Below are 14,754 nucleotides of genomic sequence, written 5' to 3' on the forward strand. Positions count from 1 at the left end.
CGTGTCATGTTTCAGTTTTAATAATAGACCTGCAACGTGTACCGATGCCAGATTAATTCTGGCATCGGTACTACTCTAGCGACTTGTATGCAAAAATACTTGGCCATGGCACTCATTGGTTTTGCATTTTGTATCTAGGCTAGAGAGTAGTAAATTCTCACCTTACAATTAATCGAAGTTGCCGCTAATAGTCTAGCGGTTATCGACCAAATTTGTTCAAATTAATGATAAAAGCATAAACCTTTGCCATAACACTTATTGCCCTGAGACTAACATTTTCTGATATAGGGCCAATCTAAATCAACTTCTGGTGACGAGAACCATGCATGTCAGAAATTTGCTAACATGGAAACGAGGCTTAGAATAAAAAAATACTCTTTAATGACATTGCTTAGGAAAATTTGCGACAAAAGCCTTCAAACATAACTACCGAGTCATTTCTATCCTTTCGTATTCATCTTATGCCATTATGGTACTATCCTCTTTAATATTTATCATAATCTTTGGGTGCCCTGTGGTTAAACGTTAAATATACCTGTTTACATTATATTCTGAATCACGATTGGTAAAACTTGTTTACCTTAGAAACATAAAGCTTATGTCTTTGGTTGATTTGACATTCTCTTCCGTTACTTAAGTAAAATTAACCAGCTATTATAAATAAGCTTTGGTTAACAGATGCTACAGCCAAGAACACCACGCACGTTTGATGAATACCTAAGTACTGTGTATGCCCCTTACATCCTAAAACACCTGGAACACCTTTCTCAAAACCATGCATGCTAAAATATTGCTAATCAGCGGGGGCGCCATCAAATACGGTGGAGTCATTTGACTGTCCGAGTACGTACAAACACGCATTTAGCCGCAAGTGTTCGTCCTGCAATAACAGGTAAATCCAACCTATCCTAACATTATTCTTACTTCGTTTGAGCATTTATTCATTAACCTGAGATTTCTTTTTAGGTTTGATAGAAATAAGTCATTATACTTGCACCGAAAAACACTTGATGTGAGCTTGCGTTGCTGGCGGTTTTTAAGCACATAGCAGCTGAGTCACAATAGGGTTAGGAAGGAAAATAATTGCATAAAGAATTCAAAGCTCCTCTGCTCCAATTCGCAGCTTAAGGTGATTCCTCAGTTTTGCACTGTGCATCCTGTACTGCGTATAAAACTCAAGCGAATAACCGCGTGCATTTCGAGAACACGGTATTGTCTTTCAATAAATGGACCAGGTAAAGAGGTGCGATGGTCTCTAGTTCGTGAAAGAGCACAGTGACGCTAAAATTATGCACAAAAAAAAAACACAGGTAAAAATTGTCCCCTTCAAACTGGACGAATTAGAAAAAATTCAGCGAAGGGAAAAAAGTTTCCACAAAGTCCGTTACTCGATGATGTAAATTATGAACTTCAAAGCCACGACTCATGGAACGTTTTGAGTCGATGTCGCATAAAATTGCGTGATTTTTCACAAATTATATACCAAATTGTTCCATACGCTCGAGACCCTTTACCTGTCAATTTTTTTTAAATGTTACTTTAAACACCCCTGCTTCCAGCTGCCTTAAATGTACCGTGAACCGATGACATGACGCGCGTGATTAGTTCCAGAACAGGCATGAGTGGGGTAAGTTTGGCTCATTATATCTTTTAAACGAGTACGGTGACCTGTCTTTTAAATTGTATTTTTCGAAATAGACATTGGTAGGGAACTTTTAAGGAGAGTTTTAAAAAAATGTTGAATAACTTTTGAGCAATCACCTTGACAGTCTTTATTTTCATTGGGCGACCAAAAGTCGTCAGCTACGTGGTCTAACCAATTTTAACTGATAATGCGTAAATTCAATTAGGCTTTAACAATATGTTGTGTTCTTGGGTATGGCTCTTAACTCTCACAAGGCTTCCCCGACTCCGTATAGCACTGGTCGTTCAAAAGGTGGATAATGGTTGATGCAATCTCTATCTGATGGACCGCGCAGTACGTTTCGTTATTTCTTTTTCGCGGAATATCGATTTATTCATCGCATAACGTTACCCGATTTTGAACAACTGGGCCCTCAGTGAATAGTGAGTTTTGGCCCGGAATTGAAAAGATTCATCGCCTGATCGCAGATAATTACAGCAGCATACTGTGCGTGGACTTGGAAGACTTTACAGGGAACTCTCGATACTCTGCATATAACATGTTTGGTGTTATTAATGCGATCATCGTTAATTAGTCAGATGAAACAGTTAGTTTCGACCCCGGGTGAAGTTTCCTATGGGTAAAGGAGTAGCTCAGGTTTGGATATGATTATAACAACATTAACTCTTTATTAACTATTCTCAAAAACATTTATTTCTCAGTAACTTGCAATTCTTTAAGGATTTTAAATTATTCTTTTGCACCCATCAATAAATAAATATTTCAGCTTGAGAACGAGGGAAGAAAATTGTCGAAAATTTGGCCTCTAAAGGTCTACAACCGCACAGCTCCACCAATGATCCCGAGACCGTAAAGTGATCCTGAGACCACAAATGATCCCGGGGCCGCATATGATCCCAAGACCGCAAATGATCCCAGTCATTCCTAGCACCTCAATATTTTGTACAGTAACCTCAATGTTGTTGTGTGTGTCAACCGTCACAGGTCCTATATAAGTATACAGGTTCGAAACTCAAAGTGACCACACTTGCGTCGTCAAGAGTACGTCCAGTCCCCTTTGATTTTTAAAACGATGCCCAAAATAATTACGCAGTCTGTTGTCTCTCAAGAACGCGATCAGCAATTATTTCATTATTCACATCTTTTCTTTTTTTATTCAACAACCTTTATTTAACTTACAACCCTGTTGAATATTAACAAACTGGTAGTCCGGGGAGGGCTTGATAATGTAGCAGGGAGGAGCGGGCTGATCAATTGAATCTGATTGTAAATGAGAGATTTATCCATCGCCAGAAATCAAGGACATTTCGAGCCCGCTAACAATTATCAGGGGTATATCGTATTACACTCCGGAACTATAGAATATCAAGATAATTCAATATGGCAGCGATCACGGCTCGATCTGCAAAGAAGAGTGTTTCGTACCATGACTTATACAATTTGAGCACCGCAGATCTTCTATTTGATGAAAAGAAAAAGAAAAGAAGGCCTGCAAGTAAATCTTTGGGATTTTTCGAGGCAGAGCGATGACATGATGTCAGAATTTTGATTTGCTTTAATTTAATTTTCGCGCTAAGACTACTGAATTTGCATTCAATGCCTGGCATATTTTTATTCCGAAAAGGACCGTGACCTAATTTATTTCCCTGCAAGAACATAAACAAATATGGCGGACGATTCGAAGATCAGCGTTGCTCGTGTTTAACTATTTCAGTCATAGTTTTCAACATGGCGTCTCGTCACTTACTCAACATGGAAAATAAGGGATATTCTGGCGCGTTGGGAACTTTTTTGATGGGAGGAAATGGCAATTTTACAGGATATTTGGACGCTTCGAACTCTGTAGCAGTCAATTCGATCGAGAGCAGTTGACTTTATTGATGCACTTTCCTGTAATAGGCGAGTTTTTGGGATGGAGAACGACGGATTTTGAAGAACTGTATGGCGACTTAGGTCAATGATCAATTACAAAAGAACTGGCTCGGGAAGTAAGTGGTTTTTATTTATCGAGTCCTTGTGAGGTTTGATGAATAGCAGAATCAGTACTGAATATGGCTCGATCGAGAGCAGACGGGACCACGAGCTCCTGATTGTTATATTTTAGAAATTTTACAAATTTCCATACAGTTTCTTATATTATTTGGACGCCATTATGGACGAAATGCGCAAGCGCGGCCGTCATCTTGTCCAATATTTCTGCCGATGTGTACAAATCCCTCGTTTCAGGGATTTAACTGTATAAATCCCTCTTCTCTTCCTTACTGCTTCTGGTCAATTCGATGGGTCCGTCCGTCCATCCTTGATGCTCTCCTCAGTCACTACTTTCTTTAATTCTTCCGCACACGAATTTCGTGGAGCAGGCTCATCACTCGCTACTAGGCCGTCCAAAACAGAATCAACACTAAAATTATGTTGTGATGTTTCTTCCCAAAAACTATTTTGAGTAAGAAAAAGTTCCTCGTCGCTATACATGCTGTCCATAATGACAGCACAAAAACAGAGAAATGAGTCGTTGGAAAACATTCGTACTCATTCGCACAAAAAATAGTAAAGAAGAGCAAAAACAAAATATTAAACACTAGAACAAAAAACAAAGAAATTGCATTGCTAAGTCCCCTGTGGACTCGACAAAATGTCAAAGTACAAAAAAGTCTAGCGCTTATCACGGAGGAATTCGCAACAACTTTTCATAGTCCTGTGAGGAACGCACAAATCAGGTTGCTTTCATTGTATCTGCTTTAATCCGACGAAAGTGTGACCGTACTAATTAGCCGGTGTTTGGCCCCTTGAAGAAAGGATCGTTATATAAAGATCCCTCATGAATAATATCATGAAATAAGTCAGACAATCGTCAACAAATCGACGTCGACAATCGTCGTTAACAACGTCGTTATTAATCCATAGACATCCCTCGGCCCTAAGGCTCTCGGGATGTATATGAATTAATTCCTCCGTTTTCGGTATTTATCTCTTCCATAAAATACTTGTATTTCAAGTTCAACGCAGACTTTTTTTACCTCGATCTGCGGGTAATGATTTTTAATACGCTGTATCATATTTTACTTGCATGTATCTACGGTTAAAGTTGCACGAAGCGGTCACCCACGCTTTAAGTGACTGTTCAGTACAGGTGGAAGAAGCGCATACAGGCCGTTGGAACTCAATCAAAGGTGACCACGACTGCTGAATAGAGATGGAAATGACTGTAATTAAGGGGAGTAAAAAAATTCGGGACGGTGATAACAGGGTGACTGCTTAATACGGTGCCGCTTTATACAGGTTCGACTGCACTTACCTGTTGTTACTGTAAATACTTGGCACTGCTATTGATAACTATATTTATCATATAAACTGCGGTGTTCTACAAGGATTTCCGGCCCTGAGAAAAGCTGTAACAACACACGTGAAAAAAGAGTAGTTGTCAGTCGATGATGTTATAAAGTCTGGTTTGTTTAATTAACGTGATTGGTCTGTTTAGCCGTGATGTGATTGGCTGGAAGACTCGTATAGAGTTTGTTAACAGTCATTGGTCGGTTTCGATCCGTCTGTCGTTAGTCGATCTGTTTGTCGGTTTGTTCACGTCGTTAATGAGTCGTTTGTAAGGTGCTGGTAATTGTTGACATCTGTTGAGAGGCGTCTGTTCTAAGTTGGTAAACCAGCTTTCCAGAGTCAGTCGTGCACAATAGGAATTTATAGTAAAGTTCGGATATAACGCGCGCTTTTTATTGGTTGAAAGAGCGTGCTCTATGAGAGTATAAAGCATAGAGTTGAGCTAAAGCTGTCACGCCATCTGCCAATTGTACTATGTTCGAGCTTTTCCGGGACTTCTTTTTAGCTTTTTTCCGATAATTGGAAGTGAAATTTCGGAACTGAAGCGAGCCGGCAAGTAGCAACAGAAGAATCAAACAAAGGTTTGTAATCATACCAGGCGCCGTAATTCACGTTATTAAAACGTGAGCAGATACGAAAATCCAAAAGGAAAAACAAAATAAACATTCCGAGTTTTAAAGATTTTCACGCTCAGTTAGATTGCAAGCTTACGTACGGTAATAAAAATCAAACACAGCTAACACTCGTATAGTATATAAAGTTCAGTGTTCAAAAACAAAACAGAACAAAACAGAAATGATGAAAAATATAACCAAGCTGGCATAATTGTTAAAATTCATAATAATCATGACAGTGTATGAGCGAATATGATCATGCTGAAGTTCACCGCGGCTCGCTCATCATGGCGATCTCCGGTCATCACGGTAAAGCAAGCCTCAGAAACTACATCGGCCGCCCTTCAAGCGAAAAAATGAGAGCTTGCTCTGATATCCTTTCCGATACGTTGAGTGGAAAGTCACATTAGTCACTGCAGCCTAGTTTTGCCGCGCTGTCATCACGAGCAAGAAGAAGAAGTGAAGAAGAAGTGGGAAGAAGTGGGAAGACTACGTCTCGTGTTTCTCCCTACACTTCTTTCGTGCTCTAGCCGCTACCTGCGTGCTTTATAACAGAACAGAGCACAGTCAAGGCTTCTCTATTTGTTAAATGAAGCACGCTCGCGCAATTGAATTTGATTAGACAACTTTACTAGCTATGTTATAATGCCTTTTGATAATAAGAACATAATGTCATGGTCAAGGTGATTGTTTTAAATAAGGCCAATTAATAAATAATGTTACATACTGAGTTTGTAAACAAAACAAATGTAAGGATGAGTTTGTGAGAAAACAATGAAATAAAAATAAACCATGTGAGTCAACATTGAATATCACCTGCTATGTGTGAAGAACTTTCTTTTTTATGAGGAAAAATATCTTGAAAATAAAAAAAAATGTCCTTTACTTTATCAATGAGGACCATAGAAAGAAAGAATTATAAGGAGACAAGGTTTCTTGTAACAACTATTAGTAAAGGTCATTATATGATTTCGAGTGCAATTTGGAATAAATAAGAAGGAGTAAATTTTTTCGGAGACTAACAAAATTGCACGAGCCCGTTGGGCGAGTGAAATTTGTGGTCTTTGAAATAATTAACAAGTGTTTATTTATTCCGAGTTGCACTCGAAATCATATGATTACATATCAATAATATACATGAAAAAATACGAGATACGTTAATAACTTATCAAAATTATGCAGAAGCAAAGCACGCGCATCAAGTGCAAAAGTAGTTTTTTTAAACTCGGCACGTGACATTGTGCGTTCGGTCAAAACAACCGTGTGCGATCAAAACAATAATATACAATAATATTTTTACACCTCAAGGTGCAAAAAAGTTCAAAGTCCGGCTAAACAGTTCAAGGAATTGTTCAGTCTGGTTTGTTACTTCTTGCACTGAATTAACCCTCTTCTGCACTGAATTACCTGAAAACTACATTTATCTTAACCAATCAGAATTGAGTAATTTTTTCATGTATATCCATGATCCAAAATAAACTTTACCTTTATCAAATAATCATATTACACTAACTGCATAAGCGCATCGTATGTCAAGAGTCTATTTCTCATATCTTCCTTTCCTACTTGGTAGTGTTACGCGAACGGACAAGATCACGCCACTGAGACAGAGTCACCGCAAGTTAAAACACGTACGTGGAAAGTGGGTATAAGGGTTTCACTGACGACACAAACAGTGAGGTACTGGGGCCCTAAAGTTATATAATATTTTGTTTGCAGTCCCTTTTTTGCCCAAAGGTCAAGGCGTACAAATGACTTATGTTGGCCGATGATAAAAGTGATGTCATGAACTAGATAACTGGCTGTTTTGGCTCGAACACTAGACGCGAATTAGGACTTCACGCTTAAGTGCAAGAGTATTTCTCTTTCTCCATAACACTGTATATTTTATCATCACTAAGGCCGATGACTTCATGGGTGAAAAAGACCTCACTTTCGAAATGATTCCCTTACGTATCATGACCATTCTTCTTGAAGTTTTAGAGCACTTTCTTAGGGAAAAAGTTGTTAATTCAATATCCAAGATCATTTTATTAGCGGACAAATACTGAGTCAAAATGTGATTGATAATGTAATTAATGATATTTGCGTAATAAGACTTGTTATCCTGATCGGCCGGGAGAAATACAGTTTTCAGGTAACATAACAAAGAAGAGCGGTAATTAAGTGCAAAGGAAGTGACAAATGATTTTGTCACGGCTGAAACATATTTAGAAAATTGTAATTTTACTAGCCTGCGTAGCTGTCAGTTTTCTTCGAGCTCCCTGGCATTTTCATTTAATCTACTAATAAAACGAATAATAGCGATTTTTCTGAAATTTTGATTTAATAAAGTTCAAGGCTAGTAACTAAGTCCAAATTTCCGTTCTTTTATTCACCTCTTTCTCTAAATAAGCTTACACTGTCGAAGACGACGCATTCTTATAAGATAAATTCCCTTTCTTGGAAACTAAAGACAATTCTAAAGAGAAAATCGAATAATTTATTTTGTATCAAAACGCTTCCTTACATTTTGTCAGTGTCGTCATTTCGTTGACTTTATCACAGATTAACATTGTTATTCTCTTGTTTACACTTGCGCAGCAAAGTGTTCTCCACCATCAAGTCAAACAAACTTTCATCTGTAAAACCTGAATCCTTGGCGACTATATTGACAACGCTCCGTGGACCAAAAGAACAGCATAAGTTGCATTCTAGGAAGAATGGATTTCCTTCAACGTCTACTCGGAAGTCGAATACACCAAAATCTTGTAAACCTAACTCTCGAAAAGCTCGGCAACTTTGTTGTTGAATACGATGTATCAGCTTTTCCTCTTTTCTGGGATCAAGGAACCAAGTTTTAGTTTCTGGAGATTCGCCTAGAATAAAAACAAACATAGAAACAAGAAAATTGTTAATGCAGTCTGGTTGAAAACTTTTCCCCTGAAAAAGTATCCTGAGTGTTATCGAAGAAACTTGATGACTATTGGCTGCGTTTTCAATGATAAGCAGCAATTTAAACGCGAGACAATAGTAATCGAGAAGTCTCAGAGGATTGCTCAATCTAAAAGAGAGATAAATATGTAGTCTGCCTCTAAAATATTCACCCAAGTTCTGTCCTAAAGCCAAGTTCGCAGTCCTCACTTGAACGAAAAAAGCAAGCAGAAGAAAGGCAGAACAAGAAACGAAAAGTTGTGCGAGAACTTTTCCAACAAACGGAAAGTCAGAGCGTAGGAATTAAGGAAAAGGGGAGAGGAAAAACATGAATGTTGACGTATCGAGGCTCATCTGTTTAAAAAGTAATATGACGACCGTATCTACTGAAATTCAAACATATCTTTCTATGCAAGACAAAGAGTAGTTGAAAAACTTAAAAGGAATAACAAGTTTCTGGAAATGCAGCTCTTTGAAAGCCTTAGTTTGAGTCGAGACGAAGCCGAATTTTGTAGATTACATTTTTTGCTGCCATCATCTTGCAAGGCATTTACAATTTGGGGTCACTTTTCCCACAAAGATACTTCTCACACCATCAGCAACGAAGTTTTGGTAGGACTGAAGACATTTGTAGGCCATTGAAGTGTTCTTTACCAACTTACATGTTGAAAAGTGAAAGTAGTTTACCATATCAGGAAACTCGACCTCTGACCATTTATCCATTGATCAAGGGAAAAAGTTGGCACTTACAGAGTAGGGATCTATTCCTGCATAACATTTAAACCTCTCGCAGTTTGTTTTGTTATTATTATTCTCGGCACTGAGTAAATCGCAAAAACCTCGCAAAGATTGCACGCGATCACCTTCAACAGCCGCCATGTCGTTATTACCTGGTATGTATGACGGCGGCATAGGTACGGTTGCTGTGGGATCACATGACGCATGCAAAACCTCTATTTGGGATCAAAAAATATTTCTGAGCTAGGAATCCAATTAACTTGAAAATGTGCCCTCAAAATGTGGCTTCGTAGCACATATGTTAATACCGGTGCTGTTGATGGAATTAAGGACATATCTCCAGTACTTACCAACAGGTAATCCTTTTTCATTGCAGCTGAGCTCGTCTTCAGTTCTTCGAATGTCATTTTCTCGTACTTTATACTCGATGCACGACAAAGCTTTTAATTCCCCATTTGCTGCTGATTCAACAACAGCGCAGCGAATTTCCCGTCCCTCTATGTAACTGCCGAAAAAAAATGAGAAGAAACGAAGTAGTAAATCGTTGAATAGGATTAACTTTTTTAACTGAAAAACGTTCGAAGGCTGCAAAATTACACATAGTCTCTAAGCAAGGTGTGTGGCCCCACTCCAATGAATACAAAGGAGGGGTCGAATTATTATGATAAAGTAATCTAGTACGTTAGGAAAGCCCAACGAGTCTACATTCCTGAAATAGCTTGTTTAAACGTTCTAAGGCCTGCTTAGTGCACTTATAGGTTTTGCAGCCTCCTGTTATCTTGTTGTCTTGGTATCCCGCCAGTGACCCTTCGTTTCTTTTAAACAATTCAGCCATGTTCACTTGTACACGCTTCCTCGACTTCTACACTTACTTGACAGTAATGCCTACCTTTCAATGATAACATGATCTGAATACGATAACGCATGCTCAATAGCTGCGTTGAGCACCTTGGAGTCTTTCACTAATCGTACCGCTTTGGTGTCTTCTCCTTTACTCGTTTTAACAACACATGGATACGTAATGTGTTCAGAATCTAGAGGGTCACCTGTGACAAAAGAAATCTCTAAGTCAATCCGATTTAAATTACAAATCATTTTTTTATTAGTCGATGGTGAGCGGTTACTAGCGTCAACAAAGCCTCGTAGTTTTATAGGAAAACGGTGTAAAATTGATACAAATTGATACAATTACTTTTTTAATTTGGAGTGGTGCTATCAAGAGAGGAAAGACTTGGTAAGTTACGAGTCGGGTCCAATTTGAAACTGTTCTCTTTTCTATAAGTCTATTTTCAACACCTTAAACTACTCAGTATTGTGAACTTTTTTTCGCTAACCACATGCTTTATTTTTCACTTGAAAGAAATAGCAGAGCACAGAAGCTTGAGAAGGAGCTCAAAAAGGGGGTCTACAAATTTCGTTTTCCCTTACAAGAGTGTCGCTTGTACCTTTGTGGTAAATAAATCCATCAGGGCATGAAACATCGCCGTAAGAGACCAAAACACCGTGCGTAATTAGTTTGTCCATGGAAAGATATCGTGATTCCACTGATCCACCTACTAATGGAATATCCAATGCATCAAAGAGTGCCCTGTGGATAGGAAAACGAAAAGCCTCTGTCAGTATTAAAGATAAGAGATCTCTTTATTGTATGGCGGAAACTACTTAAGTTATCATTCTCTTTAATTCATGTAAGGTTTCCTTTTTATTCTACACAATATTTCTATAAGCAATGAAGTTTTCATTCAAATGCGAGGCCATCAAGGCCAATTTGTATATACACAATGAAAGAAAATCATGCGCGCTATTCTTAAAGAGATCTATTTATTGACCACTTTTGCAATATCAAAGAATCAAAGTGTGCCCTATGATAGGGGCATAGAGCAGTGCGTAAGATCCACAAACGTCAAGGATTTAACGTTTGATAGCGAAAAAAACGACTCAATTGGCGCAAACTACGTTGGCCCGTGCAAACCATGTGAATAAAAAATTTACAAGAACTCGCAAAATGACGCAAAAGTCACGGAGTTAGTCATTAAAACCAAAATTGAAACCTAACAAACCCCTCAGTAAGTGATCTGACCTGTAAGTTGTTATTCCTTTTAAACAAACAAAATGGAGTAGAGCCATATCTGGTTGTATCACATGTTTTATGTGCTGCAAAGCGGCAGTGATGTCCATTTTCTTGAGACTGTTTCCTCTTTCTTCCAATTTTGTCAAATCCATAATATCAGACAGTCTTTTCACAAATGACCAAGAACCAGCTGGTCGCACGAGGGCGTAAACAAAACAACAATCATGTTTTGGGGACTGCATTTCCTCGGGAAACGAACCTCCATACAGCATGTTTAACTTGAAGCTGAATTCATCCGAGGGTGAACCCAAAACATGTAAAATCTGAGACAATAAGAGATTTTTTTACAGCGAGCCTCGCTTAATGTGATTCCTTAGATGACAAAGACATTGAATATTTTTTTGAACTTTCCTCAAATGTGCTCCACCAAGGTTTTTTTCGAAAACCACAATGAAAAAGATAGGTCATCGTGCTTGCTTAAGAGATATAATGGCCCAATCTTACCCCAATTTCCCGCAAGTTATGCCTGTACAGTCGGATCTCGATTAGCTGTATGCGGCCGACCAAGTTAAGAAAGGTAACGGAAGGTGGCGGGGAAGTAATTTTAGATAGAAAGGAAATCATATTTTGTAGAATGCATTTAGACTTTTTTCACGTGAAATGGGGCGATTGAATATATATGACAAACAATAAAAGAACTACGTACAGCCGATGGAAATTTGAAATTTTTTATCTTCGGCTGTGGATACAAACAAATTTTTGTAGAGTTGCTTAGCTTTAAATTTTTCCGGAATCGAAAGTCGAGATTGCAAAATTCAAGTGAAAAGCAAGCCTACTGTGATTAACGCCTTAAACAAGTCAAGGTACTTTCTTTCGTCATACAACAAGTTACATATTGTAAACATCATTCTTCTTGATGCCTTTCCCGGTGTCATCGATGCCTTTCCCGATGCCTCCGTTGGTTAATATAGTAGTAAAAATATTGTTGCATTCAAAGCGTTTGGAAAGTTACTTAACTTTTTAAGTAGCGAAAGTATAACTCGGTAACATTTTGGCTTTACAACACAATTGTTTTCTGCAAGTTACAAAACGTAAATTTAACTGTTCTTGATGTTTTTCCGAATGCCACCGATGCCTTTTCCGATGCGTCCATTGTTTCTTACAGCAGTAAAAGATGTATGCACAATCAACACTTTTGAAACATTGATTAACATTTTAGTTAGCGAAGTATACTGTTAATATTTCGACTTTACAACACTATTGTTTTCTGCAAATACAACTGATCTATTACTATATGAAGTATTAAAGTTGTTTCCCCGCTGACCACTCTTATTTTGGTGTTTTCTTCTTTCTCCGCTCGTCGCCCGTGATGTAGTAACTCCCCTAATTCTGGGGGTCTAATTTTGGGGCTTAGGCAAAACGTTCCTTTTTCTACGCGATTTGAGCCTGAAAACTTTCTTAACATGTTCCTAAAGTTGTCTCGTATAGTATTTCAACAAATCGAATGAACAGTTTGCTATGATGTGGTATTAAGTTGCTTGTCACATGGTTGTGAGGCTTTCTTTAATGCCGCGAACAATGTGTCCTGCCAATCAATCCTTGTTAACTTTGGCTTCACAAAAAGCAAATTGAAAAAAAAAATAAAGACGTTCTCGACTGACTCCCATGCTGGGTATTGTTATTTTTGTATATCACTCTTGTACTTGTATATTTAGGAGTGAGGTTATTGAAACCTTAAGTCTTCAATGGTAAAACGTTGTCTCTACTTCACAACAGATATGTTCTTAAAATTTGGTTAATCTCATCTTGAACGTTCTTACACTGATTTTATAAAAAAAAAAGTTTCTTACAAAAAACAAAAGAGTGCAGTTGATGATGGTGCATTATAGTTCGTGTTCAAAAGCGCGCGATAGTTAAAACTGTCTTCAACTATCATGACCTTTGGAACAAGGCTGAAAGATCTTCAAATATATATAAATATAGCTCTTATCTAAGAGGAGTTATGTCTCGCCATTGTGCATCCTCACTACTTTATCTAGTTCGAGTCCTCTGGCATGGCTTTGATGATACCACAATTGTGGGATCATTAGGTGTAACTTAATGCCTAAACCTTTTATCTAGCATTGGCATTGCACTGGTGAGGCTCAGAAGGCCGAAACTATACTGTTTTCAGATATAGATATAGATGTAGATATAGAAAGATGGATAAACAGTATAAATATACACAAATGTAATTATATAGATGCAAATAGGTAGATACATGGATAGAGAGACATAGATAGCATTTATCTTTACTGTTTTCTTCATCCTTTGCTTTTGATTAGAGTGTTGTGTGGACGTACCGTCTGCCAAAATACAAATTTTTTGAGAAAATTAATTTTATCACGTAAATAGCCCAAGTTTTCACCCTTGTAGCGTGGTTCCCGGGAATGCCCTTTTTGACGTAACAGCCCCAGTCCCCAAGCTGCACAGTCGTGCGCATGAAACATTGAGGTTTTACTGCTTGCAGAACTGCGAGGTGTTATTAAATTGCGATACTTCTTTCACTGTGACGATCATTCAAGCAATAAATTTTTTCATCGAAACATTTTTCAGGGTTAGTGGCGCTTCACGGGGAGAGGACGACTAACAAATCTCTTTCTCACCGAGATCCTCAGTGCATCAACTCCCCACAAATTGAAAACAATACAAAAATCGTCTTTCTTGAATCAACACTTCCTTAATAACTCCATTGATAACACTTCCTTTGACTGATTGTAACACCTATTGCAAATGCCCCATCGTTGTTATTAACATTTTTGTTATTTTTAAGTACAACTGTACATCAAAGCCGAGTTATGGTTACTCCAAACCTTCGCAGGTCAACTTCAGCCACAAATTCTTTTCAATCTAATCAAAGTAAATTATTCAAAACTTACGTTTTCCGAAAAAAGGTCAAAATCTTAATACACGCGCGAGTTATCGAAAAAAAGCATTTGCAAAAAAATTAAATGATTATTTTGTAATTTAAGGTTCGAATGAAGCTATATTTTGTCGAAAACAGTAAAGTTTCCTTTATTTCGCGTCAATTGTACACCCTCGTTACATGATCGGTAGCCGGTCAAAGTACTCTAACTACTAAATAACCGGCAGTCAGATATTTCTCTGGAACTTTAAGAAATCGAGACAACCTATACAATAAACACTTAATATACGGTCCCGAGGGAAACAGTTTTGTTCTCCCGAGAGTCCTGATGTTTTCCGAAACGAAGTCGAGGGAAATATCAAGACTCGAGGGAAAACAAAACTGACTAGTTTCCCTCGGGACCATATATTAAGTGCTTTGTTATATATTTAGACTTTCCCTTAAACAATCATATAGCAAAAACATGTTGTATTTGGCGCGCGGGCAACAACAGCGCAATTGTATCCCGGTCGGGATACATTTGAATTTGATCAGGGGC

The 14,754-nt window shown here is 38.1% G+C and overlaps 1 long non-coding RNA gene across 1 annotated transcript; it reads left to right on the plus strand.

The window, feature by feature from the left end:
- The first annotated feature begins 1,010 nt into the window (after window positions 1-1,010).
- On the plus strand, window positions 1,011-8,473 carry LOC149048507 (uncharacterized). The gene is made up of 3 exons (XR_016184709.1): window positions 1,011-1,627; window positions 7,163-7,220; window positions 8,173-8,473. It is a non-coding gene; the product is annotated as an uncharacterized LOC149048507 (long non-coding RNA).
- Window positions 8,474-14,754: the final 6,281 nt, after the last annotated feature.

The sequence above is a fragment of the Pocillopora damicornis genome, chromosome 3 (assembly GCF_964200805.1).
Source record: "Pocillopora damicornis chromosome 3, jaPocDami1.2, whole genome shotgun sequence".
Classification (NCBI taxonomy): domain Eukaryota; kingdom Metazoa; phylum Cnidaria; class Anthozoa; order Scleractinia; family Pocilloporidae; genus Pocillopora; species Pocillopora damicornis.